Genomic DNA, 12,500 nt, shown 5'->3' on the forward strand with positions numbered 1-12,500 from the left:
CAAACTGATCTGGGACCAGGTTATACCCATTGATTAAAGCCGAGCTACAGTGGAACTGGCAAGCCATAAGGTTCATGTCAACACACCTGCTTTGCAGTCGATGGCTTCCCTCAATATCCTGTCGCATGGAATCATGACCCCCAGATCGATCACTCTGGGAAAAGGAAACAGGGTTAGGACAAGGTTATGGAAAGGTACAGGAACAAACCTCATTTTGTTAGTCACATGCGCCCGAATACAACAGCTGTTGACCTCACAGTGACCTGCTGAATACAACAGGTGTAGTAGACCTCACAGTGAACTGCTGAATACAACAGGTGTAGTAGACCTTACAGTGAACTGCTGAATACAACAGGTGTAGTAGACCTTACAGTGACCTGTTGAATACAACAGGTGTAGTAGACCTCACAGTGAACTGCTGAATACAACAGGTGTAGTAGACCTCACAGTGAACTGCTGAATACAACAGGTGTAGTAGACCTTACAGTGACCTGCTGAATACAACAGGTGTAGTAGACCTCACAGTGACCTGCTAAATACAACAGGTGTAGTAGACCTCACAGTGAAATGCCGAATACAACAGGTGTAGTAGACCTCACAGTGAAATGCCGAATACAACAGGTGTAGTAGACCTCACAGTGAAATGCCAAATACAACAGGTGTAGTAGACCTCACAGTGAAATGCCGAATACAACAGGTGTATTAGACCTCACAGTGAAATGCCGAATACAACAGGTGTAGTAGACCTCACAGTGAAATGCCGAATACAACAGGTGTAGTAGACCTCACAGTGAAATGCCGAATACAACAGGTGTAGTAGACCTCACAGTGAAATGCCGAATACAACAGGTGTAGTAGACCTCACAGTGAAATGCCGAATACAACAGGTGTAGTAGACCTTACAGTGACCTGCTGAATACAACAGGTGTAGTAGACCTCACAGTGAAATGCTGAATACAACAGGTGTAGTAGACCTCACAGTGACCTGCTGAATACAACAGGTGTAGTAGACCTCACAGTGAAATGCCGAATACAACAGGTGTAGTAGACCTCACAGTGAAATGCTGAATACAACAGGTGTAGTAGACCTCACAGTGACCTGCTGAATACAACAGGTGTAGGTAGACCTCACTGTGAAATGCTGAATACAACAGGTGTAGTAGACCTCACAGTGAAATGCTGAATACAACAGGTGTAGTAGACCTCACAGTGAAATGCTGAATACAACAGGTGTAGTAGACCTCACAGTGACCTGCTGAATACAACAGGTGTAGTAGACCTCACAGTGACCTGCTAAATACAACAGGTGTAGTAGACCTCACAGTGAAATGCCGAATACAACAGGTGTAGTAGACCTCACAGTGAAATGCCGAATACAACAGGTGTAGTAGACCTCACAGTGAAATGCCAAATACAACAGGTGTAGTAGACCTCACAGTGAAATGCCGAATACAACAGGTGTAGTAGACCTCACAGTGAAATGCCGAATACAACAGGTGTAGTAGACCTCACAGTGAAATGCCGAATACAACAGGTGTAGTAGACCTCACAGTGAAATGCCGAATACAACAGGTGTAGTAGACCTCACAGTGAAATGCCGAATACAACAGGTGTAGTAGACCTTACAGTGAAATGCCGAATACAACAGGTGTAGTAGACCTCACAGTGAAATGCTGAATACAACAGGTGTAGTAGACCTCACAGTGACCTGCTGAATACAACAGGTGTAGTAGACCTCACAGTGACCTGCTAAATACAACAGGTGTAGTAGACCTCACAGTGAAATGCCGAATACAACAGGTGTAGTAGACCTCACAGTGAAATGCCGAATACAACAGGTGTAGTAGACCTCACAGTGAAATGCCAAATACAACAGGTGTAGTAGACCTCACAGTGAAATGCCGAATACAACAGGTGTAGTAGACCTCACAGTGAAATGCCGAATACAACAGGTGTAGTAGACCTCACAGTGAAATGCCGAATACAACAGGTGTAGTAGACCTCACAGTGAAATGCCGAATACAACAGGTGTAGTAGACCTCACAGTGAAATGCCGAATACAACAGGTGTAGTAGACCTCACAGTGAAATGCCGAATACAACAGGTGTAGTAGACCTCACAGTGAAATGCGAATACAACAGGTGTAGTAGACCTCACAGTGAAATGCCGAATACAACAGGTGTAGTAGACCTCACAGTGAAATGCCAAATACAACAGGTGTAGTAGACCTCACAGTGAAATGCCAATACAACAGGTGTAGTAGACCTCACAGTGAAATGCCGAATACAACAGGTGTAGTAGACCTCACAGTGAAATGCCGAATACAACAGGTGTAGTAGACCTCACAGTGAAATGCCGAATACAACAGGTGTAGTAGACCTCACAGTGAAATGCCGAATACAACAGGTGTAGTAGTCCTCACAGTGAAATGCTGAATACAACAGGTGTAGTAGACCTCACAGTGAAATGCCGAATACAACAGGTGTAGTAGACCTCACAGTGAAATGCCGAATACAACAGGTGTAGTAGACCTCACAGTGAAATGCCGAATACAACAGGTGTAGTAGACCTCACAGTGAAATGCTGAATACAACAGGTGTAGTAGACCTTACAGTGAAATGCTGAATACAACAGGTGTAGTAGACCTCACAGTGAAATGCCGAATACAACAGGTGTAGTAGACCTCACAGTGAAATGCTGAATACAACAGGTGTAGTAGACCTTACAGTGAAATGCTGAATACAACAGGTGTAGTAGACCTCACAGTGAAATGCTGAATACAACAGGTGGAGTAGACCTCACAGTAAAATGCTGAATACAACAGGTGTAGTAGACCCTACAGTGAAATGCTGAATACAACAGGTGTAGTAGACCTCACAGTGATAACAATGTAGTTAATAAAATATGGATTACAGATACAGAATGAGAGAAAAGTTACATAATTAAAGAGCAGCAGTAAAATAACAATGTGGAGGCGATATACAGGGTGTTCCGGTACAGAGTCAATGTGGAGGCTATATACAGGGTGTTCCGGTACAGAGTCAATGTGGAGGCTATATACAGGGGGTACCGGTACAGAGTCAATGTGGAGGCTATATACAGGGGGTACCGGTACAGAGTCAATGTGGAGGCTATATACAGGGTGTTCCGGTACAGAGTCAATGTGGAGGTTATATACAGGGGGTACCGGTACAGAGTCAATGTGGAGGTTATATACAGGGGTACCGGTACAGAGTCAATGTGGAGGCTATATACAGGGGTACCGGTACAGAGTCAATGTGGAGGCTATATACAGGGGGTACAGGTACAGAGTCAATGTGGAGGCTATATACAGGGGTACTGGTACAGAGTCAATGTGGAGGCTATATACAGGGGGTACCGGTACAGAGTCAATGTGGAGGCTATATACAGGGGGTACCGGTACAGAGTCAATGTGGAGGCTATATACAGGGGGTACCGGTACAGAGTCAATGTGGAGGCTATATACAGGGGGTAACGGTACAGAGTCAATGTGGAGGTTATATACAGGGGGTACCGGTACAGAGTCAATGTGGAGGCTATATACAGGGGGGTACCGGTACAGAGTCAATGTGGAGGCTATATACAGGGGTACTGGTACAGAGTCAATGTGGAGGCTATATACAGGGGGTACCGGTACAGAGTCAATGTGGAGGCTATATACAGGGTGTTACGGTACAGAGTCAATGTGGAGGCTATATACAGGGGGTACCGGTACAGAGTCAATGTGGAGGCTATATACAGGGGGTACCGGTACAGAGTCAATGTGGACAACATGTACAACTGAATACAACTCCAGAACAATAGAACAGAACACACCCTACCTGAAGTTGTTGCAGAGAACACAATAGAACACAATAGAACACAATAGAACACAATAGAACACAATAGAACAATAGAACAGAACACGCCCTACCTGAAGTTGTTGCAGCCCAGCACCACTCCTACAATGTTCTTTCCGATGTCGTGGACGTCCCCCTTCACTGTGGCCAACACTATGGTGCCCTGGTAGGGGTCCTAAAAGGGGGGGGGGGTACAGATCATTACTGTAGAGCTGTGGTGAAACAGTCCCTTCACTATGGTGCCCTGGTAGGGGTCCTAACAGGGGGGTACAGATCATTACTGTAGAGCTGTGGTGAATCAGTCCCTTCACTATGGTGCCCTGGTAGGGGTCCTCACGAGGGGGGTACAGATCATTACTGTAGAGCTGTGGTGAATCAGTCCCTTCACTGTGATGTTGTGTTGACGATGAGAAACCTCCTCGGTATTAATATAGAGGAGAGATGTGATGAGATGGGGAGACAAACAGACTGTAGAGAGAGACGGACAGACAGACAGGTAAGAGAGAAAGAGACAGACTCACAATCTCCTCTACTGGGCAGACAGACACACTCACTCACAGACAGACACACACACTCACAGACAGACACACACACTCACAGACAGACACACACACTCACAGACAGACACACACACACTCACAGACAGACACACAGACAGACAGACTCACTCACAGACAGACTCACAATCTCCTCTACTGGGCAGACAGACACACACACTCACAGACAGACACACACTCACAGACAGACACACACACACACTCACAGACAGACACACACACTCACACACACACTCACACACTCACAGACAGACTCACAATCTCCTCTACTGATCCCGATGCCAGTAGCATGGCCTCTCTCTCCTTCTCCATGAAGGGGATCAGGTGAGCGACAGCCTTCTTCATCACGTGCTGACTTTATCACCTGTTATACACACACACAGGATCATGAGAAGAATAGAAACCTCTTATAGTATCTCCTCTGTGATCTCTTCCCCTATCTGAGGATATCTCTTCCCCCCACCTGAGGATATCTCTTCCCCCCCCACCTGAGGATATCTCTTCCCCCCTACCTGAGGATATCTCTTCCCCCCACCTGAGGATATATCTCCCCCCCCCCCCTGAGGATATATCTCCCCCCCTACCTGAGGATATATCTCCCCTCCCCCTACCTGAGGATATATCTCCCCTCCCCCCTACCTGAGGATATCTCTTCCCCCCTACCTGAGGATATCTCTTCCCCCCTACCTGAGGATATCTCTTCCCCCTACCTGAGGATATCTCTTCCCCCCCCTACCTGAGGGATATCTCTTCCCCCTACCTGAGGATATCTCTTCCCCCCTGAGGATATCTCTTCTGAGGATATCTCTTCCCCCCTACCTGAGGATATCTCTTCCCCCTACCTGAGGATAATCTCTTCCCCCCTACCTGAGGATATCTCTTCCCCCCTACCTGAGGATATCTTCCCCCCCCTACCTGAGGATATCTCTTCCCCCCTACCTGAGGATATCTCTTCCCCCCTACCTGAGGATATCTCTTCCCCCCCCTACCTGAGGATAATCTCTTCCCCCCTACCTGAGGATATCTCTTCCCCCCTACCTGAGGGATAATCTCTTCCCCCTACCTGAGGATATCTCTTCCCCCCCTACCTGAGGATAATCTCTTCCCCCCTACCTGAGGATATCTTCCCCCCTACCTGAGGATATCTTCCCCCTACCTGAGGATATCTCTTCCCCCCTACCTGAGGATATCTCTTCCCCCCTACCTGAGGATATCTCTTCCCCCCCCTACCTGAGGATATCTCTTCCCCCCTACCTGAGGATATCTCTTCCCCCCTACCTGAGGATATCTCTTCCCCCCTACCTGAGGATATCTCTTCCCCCTACCTGAGGATATCTCTTCCCCCCTACCTGAGGATAATCTCTTCCCCCCTACCTGAGGATAATCTCTTCCCCCCTACCTGAGGATAATCTCTTCCCCCCTACCTGAGGATATCTCTTCCCCCCTACCTGAGGATAATCTCTTCCCCCTACCTGAGGATATCTCTTCCCCCCTACCTGAGGATAATCTCTTCCCCCTACCTGAGGATATCTTCCCCCCCCCCCCTACCTGAGGATATCTTCCCCCCCCTACCTGAGGATATCTCTTCCCCCTACCTGAGGATATCTCTTCCCCCCTACCTGAGGATATCTCTTCCCCCCCCTACCTGAGGATATCTCTTCCCCCCTACCTGAGGATATCTCTTCCCCCCTACCTGAGGATATCTCTTCCCCCTACCTGAGGATATCTCTTCCCCCTACCTGAGGATATCTCTTCCCCCTACCTGAGGATAATCTCTTCCCCCCTACCTGAGGATAATCTCTTCCCCCCTACCTGAGGATAATCTCTTCCCCCTACCTGAGGATATCTCTTCCCCCTACCTGAGGATATCTTCCCCCTACCTGAGGATAATCTCTTCCCCCTACCTGAGGATAATCTCTTCCCCCCTACCTGAGGATATCTCTTCCCCCCTACCTGAGGATATCTCTTCCCCCTACCTGAGGATATCTCTTCCCCCCTACCTGAGGATATCTCTTCCCCCCTACCTGAGGATATCTCTTCCCCCCCCTACCTGAGGATATCTCTTCCCCCTACCTGAGGATATCTCTTCCCCCCCTACCTGAGGATATCTCTTCCCCCCTACCTGAGGATATCTCTTCCCCCCTACCTGAGGATATCTTCCCCCCTACCTGAGGATATCTCTTCCCCCCTACCTGAGGATAATCTCTTCCCCCCTACCTGAGGATATCTCTTCCCCCTACCTGAGGATATCTCTTCCCCCCTACCTGAGGATATCTCTTCCCCCCTACCTGAGGATATCTCTTCCCCCCTACCTGAGGATATCTCTTCCCCCCTACCTGAGGATATCTCTTCCCCCTACCTGAGGATATCTCTTCCCCCCCTACCTGAGGATATCTCTTCCCCCTCACCTGAGGTAGGAACATCTTCCCAGCTCCAAACAGGTCTCCCACCACCTTCATGCCGTTCATCAGGGGCCCCTCGATGACGTGTAGGGGCCTCGGATAGAGATCAGCCTGGGCCCTCGCCTCCTCTGTGTCCTCTACCACATACTTATCTATACCCTGGAAAGAGCGAGAGAGAGACAGAGAGGAATATCGATAGTAATTGATGGAGAAAGAGAGATTTGTACCTTAAATGTATCTGTACAGTTTTGACCAGAACCAATTTTCTAGACATACCTGAAAATAACCTGGTCCCTGCATGCCACTAACCTTGATGAGCCCAGACTATACTAACCTTGATGAGCCCCATACCATACTAACCTTGATGAGCCCCATACCATACTAACCTTGATGAGCCCCATTACCATACTAACCTTGATGAGCCCCATTACCATACTAACCTTGATGAGCCCCATTACCATACTAACCTTGATGAGCCCCATTACCATACTAACCTTGATGAGCCCCATTACCATACTAACCTTGATGAGCCCCATTACCATACTAACCTTGATGAGCCCCATACCATACTAACCTTGATGAGCCCATACCACACTAACCTTGATGAGCCCATACTCCAGCCTCTCCTACTAACATTGATGAGCCCATACTCCAGCCTCTCTCCTACTAACATTGATGAGCCCATACGCCAGCCTCTCTCCTACTAACATTGATGAGCCCATACTCCAGCCTCTCTCCTACTAACCTTGATGAACCAATACTATAATAACCTTGATGAACCAATACTATAATAACCTTGATGAGCCCATACTATACTAACCTTGATGAACCCATACTCCAACCGCTCTCCTACTAACCTTGATGAGCCCATACTATACTAACCTTGATGAGCCCATACTATACTAACCCTGATGAACCCATACTATACTAACCTTAATGAGCCCATACTATACTAACCTTAATGAGCCCATACTATACTAACCTTAATGAGCCCATACTATACTAACCTTGATGAGCCCATACTACACTAACCCTGATGAACCCATACTATACTAACCTTGATGAGCCCATACTATACTAATCCTGATGAGCCCATACTATACTAACCTTGATGAGCCCATAATATACTAACCTTGATGAGCCCATAATATACTAACCTTGATGAGCCCATAATATACTAACCTTGATGAGCACATACTATACTAACCTTGAGACCATCCACTAACCTTGATGAGCCCATACTCCAGCCTCTCTCCTGCTAACCTTGATGAGCCCATACCATACTAACCCTGATGAGCCCATACTATACTAACCTTGATGAGCCCACACTATACTAACCTTGATGAACCCACACTATACTAACCTTGATGAACCCACACTATACTAACCTTGATGAGACCATACCATACCATACTAACCTTGATGAGCCCATACTCCAGCCTCTCTCCTGCTAACATTGATGAGCCCATACTATACTAACCTTGATGAGCCCATACCATACTAACCTTGATGAGCCCATACTCCAGCCTCTCTCCTGCTAACATTGATGAGCCCATACTATACTAACCTTGATGAGCCCATACTATACTAACCTTGATGAGCCCATACTATACTAACATTGATGAACCCATACTATACTAACCTTGATGAGCCCATACTATACTAACCTTGATGAGCCCATACTCCAGCCTCTCTCCTGCTAACATTGATGAGCCCATACTATACTAACCTTGATGAGCCCATACTATACTAACCTTGATGAGCCCATACTATACTAACCTTGATGAGCCCATACTATACTAACCTTGATGAGCCCATACTATACTAACCTTGATGAGCCCATACTATACTAACCTTGATGAGCCCATACTATACTAACCTTGATGGGCCCATACTCCAGCCTCTCTCCTGCTAACCTTGATGAGCCCATACTATACTAACCTTGATGAGCCTATACTATACTAACCCTGATGAGCCCATACTATACTAACCTTGATGAGCCCACACTATACTAACCTTGATGAACCCACACTATACTAACCTTGATGAGACCATACCATACTAACCTTGATGAGCCCATACTCCAGCCTCTCTCCTGCTAACATTGATGAGCCCATACTATACTAACCTTGATGAGCCCATACTATACTAACCTTGATGAGCCCATACCATACTAACCTTGATGAGCCCATACTATACTAACCTTGATGAGCCCATACTATACTAACCTTGATGAGCCCATACTCCAGCCTCTCTCCTGCTAACATTGATGAACCCATACTATGCTAACCTTGATGAGCCCATACTCCAGCCTCTCTCCTGCTAACATTGATGAACCCATACTATGCTAACCTTGATGAGCCCATACTCCAGCCTCTCTCCTGCTAACATTGATGAGCCCATACCATACTAACCCTGATGAGCCCATACTATACTAACCTTGATGAGCCCATACTATACTAACCTTGATGAGCCCATACTCCAGTCTCTCCTCCACCGTTCCCTCTCGCCACCATCCGTCTGGACCACCTTCTTCCCTCCTTTGGCACAGCTCTGAAAACGACAGGATTCTCTTCAGAGGGGAACTAGTATACTGTACTAGGGATCAGGTAACCCCAGCGAGCAGAGACATACAGCCACAGAGTTACAGGATATGTACTGTGTTAACCAGGTGAACCTGTATGTACCTGTTTATACAGCAGAATATGTACTGTGTTGACCAGGTGGACCAGTATGTACTGTGTTAACCAGGTGGACCAGTATGTACCTGTTCATACAGAATATGTACTGTGTGAACCAGGTGGACCGGTATGTACCTGTTCATACAGCAGAATATGTACTGTGTTGACCAGGTGGACCAGTATGTACTGTGTGAACCAGGTGGACCTGTATGTACCTGTTTATACAGCATAGAATGTACTGTGTTAACCAGGTAGACCGGTATGCACTGTGTTAACCAGGTGGACCAGTATGTACTGTGTTAACCAGGTGGACCAGTATGTACTGTGTTAACCAGGTGGACCAGTATGTACCTGTTCATACAGAATATGTACTGTGTGAACCAGGTGGACCAATATGTACCTGTTCATACAGCAGAATATGTACTGTGTTAACCAGGTGGACCAGTATGTACCTGTTCATACAGAATATGTACTGTGTGAACCAGGTGGACCAATATGTACCTGTTTATACAGCAGAATATGTACTGTGTTAACCAGGTGGACCAGTATGTACCCGTTCATACAGCAGAATATGTACTGTGTTAACCAGGTGGACCAGTATGCACTGTGTTAACCAGGTGGACCGGTATGTACCTGTTTATACAGCAGAATATGTACTGTGTTAACCAGGTGGACCAGTATGTACTGTGTTAACCAGGTGGACCAGTATGTACTGTGTTAACCAGGTGGACCGGTATGTACTGTGTTAACCAGGTGGACCAGTATGTACTGTGTTAACCAGGTGGACCAGTATGTACCTGTTCATACAGCAGAATATGTACTGTGTTAACCAGGTGGACCGGTATGTACTGTGTTAACCAGGTGGACCAGTATGTACTGTGTTAACCAGGTGGACCAGTATGTACCTGTTCATACAGCAGAATATGTACTGTGTTAACCAGGTGGACCGGTATGTACCTGTTCATACAGAATATGTACTGTGTGTAAAGCAGAAACCTGTTGTTGAATATGTACTGTACTGTGTAAACCAGATACAGTGCATTAGGAAAGTATTCAGACCCCTTGATTTTTTCCACATTTTGTTACGTTAGAGCCTTATTCTAAAATATATTGTTTATTTTCCTCCTCAATCTACACGCAATACCCTATAATGAAAAAGCAGATGTATATTTTTAAAAAGAAAGAAATCTATTATTCAAACCCTTTACTCAGTACTTTGTTGACCTTTGGCAGGGATTACAGCATCGAGTCTTCTTGGGTATGACGCTACAAGATTGGCAAACCTGTATTTGGGGAGTTTCTCCCATTCTTCTCTGCAGATCCTCTCAAGCTCTGTCAGGTTGGATGGGGAGTGTTGCTGCACAGCTATTTTCAGGTCTCTCCAGAGATGTTCGATCGGGTTCAAGTCCGGGTTCTGGCTGGGCCACTCGTGGACATTCGGAGACTTGTCCCGAAGCCACTCCTGCATTGTGTTGGCTGTGTGCTTAGGGTCGTTGTCCTATTGGAAGATGAACCTTCGCCCCAGTCTGAGGTCCTGAGTGCTCTGGAGCAGGTTTTCATCAATGATCTTTCTGTACTTTGCTCCGTTCATCTTTCCCTCGATCCTGACTAGTCTCCCAATCCCTGCTGTTGAAAAACATCCCCACAGCATGATGCTGCCACCACCTTGCTTCACCGTAGGGATGGTGCCAGGTTTCCTCCAGACGTGACACTTAGCATTCAGGCCAAAGAGTTCAATCTTGGTTTCATCAGACCAGAGAATCTTGTTTCTCATGGTCTGAGAGTCTTCAAACTTCTGTGTTCTTGGGGCCCTTCAATGCTGCAGAAATGTTTTGGTACCTTTCCCCAGATCTGTGCCTCGACACAATTCTGTCTCGGAGTTCTACTGACAATTCCTTCGACCTCATGGCTTGGTTTTTGCTCTGACATTCACTGTCAACTGTGGGACCTTTATATAGACTGGTGTGTGCCTTTCCAAATCATGTCCAATCAATAGAATTTACCACAGGTGGACTCCAAGTTGTAGAAACATCTCAAGGATGATCAATGGAAACAGGATGCACCTGAGCTCAATTTAGAGTCTCATAACAAAGGGTCTGAATACTTATGTAAATAAGATATTGCTATTTAACAAAATTGCCAACATTTCAAAAAAAACAAAACGTTTTTACTTTGTCATTATAGGGTATTGTGTGTAGATTGCTGAGGATATTGTTTTACGTAAATCCATGTTAGAATAAGGCTGTAACGTACCAAAATGTGGGACGAGTCAACGGGGTCTGAATACTTTACCGAAGGCCCTGGATTTAACTCCATGGTCTCAGGAAGACAGTCAACGGTGTAACCAATAATAGACTCTCATTCTGAATGATCACACAACGGATAACAATTTCTCATTGGTCACTGTGACACATGACCATATACCTGTATACCATATACCTGTGTATACAAGCATAGGAAGTTATACTAGGATATGTACTGTAGTGTATAAACCATATACCTGCACAGTAAGTTATACTAGGATATGTACTGTAGTGTGTAAACCATATACCTGTGTATACAAGCATAGTAAGTTATACTAGGATATGTACTGTAGTGTGTAAACCATATACCTGCACAGTAAGTTATACTAGGATATGTACTGTAGTGTGTAAACCATATACCTGTACAGTAAGTTATACTAGGATATGTACTGTAGTGTGTAAACCATATACCTGTACAGTAAGTTATACTAGGATATGTACTGTAGTGTGTAAACCATATACCTGTACAGTAAGTTATACTAGGATATGTACTGTAGTGTGTAAACCACATACCTGTACAGTAAGTTATACTAGGATATGTACTGTAGTGTGTAAACCATATACCTGTACAGTAAGTTATACTAGGATATGTACTGTAGTGTGTAAACCATATACCTGTGTATACAAGCATAGTAAGTTATACTAGGATATGTACTGTAGTGTGTAAACCATACACCTGTGTATACAAGCATAGTAA

General features: G+C 45.8%; 1 pseudogene; it reads right to left on the reverse strand.

Annotated features, from left to right (window-relative positions):
• Positions 1-72: 72 nt before the first annotated feature.
• The window catches only part of LOC135513351 (methionine synthase-like), a 40,783-nt pseudogene continuing 28,355 nt past the window's right edge, over positions 73-12,500 (reverse strand).

The sequence above is a fragment of the Oncorhynchus masou genome, chromosome 24 (assembly GCF_036934945.1).
Source record: "Oncorhynchus masou masou isolate Uvic2021 chromosome 24, UVic_Omas_1.1, whole genome shotgun sequence".
Taxonomy (NCBI): Eukaryota; Metazoa; Chordata; class Actinopteri; order Salmoniformes; family Salmonidae; genus Oncorhynchus; species Oncorhynchus masou.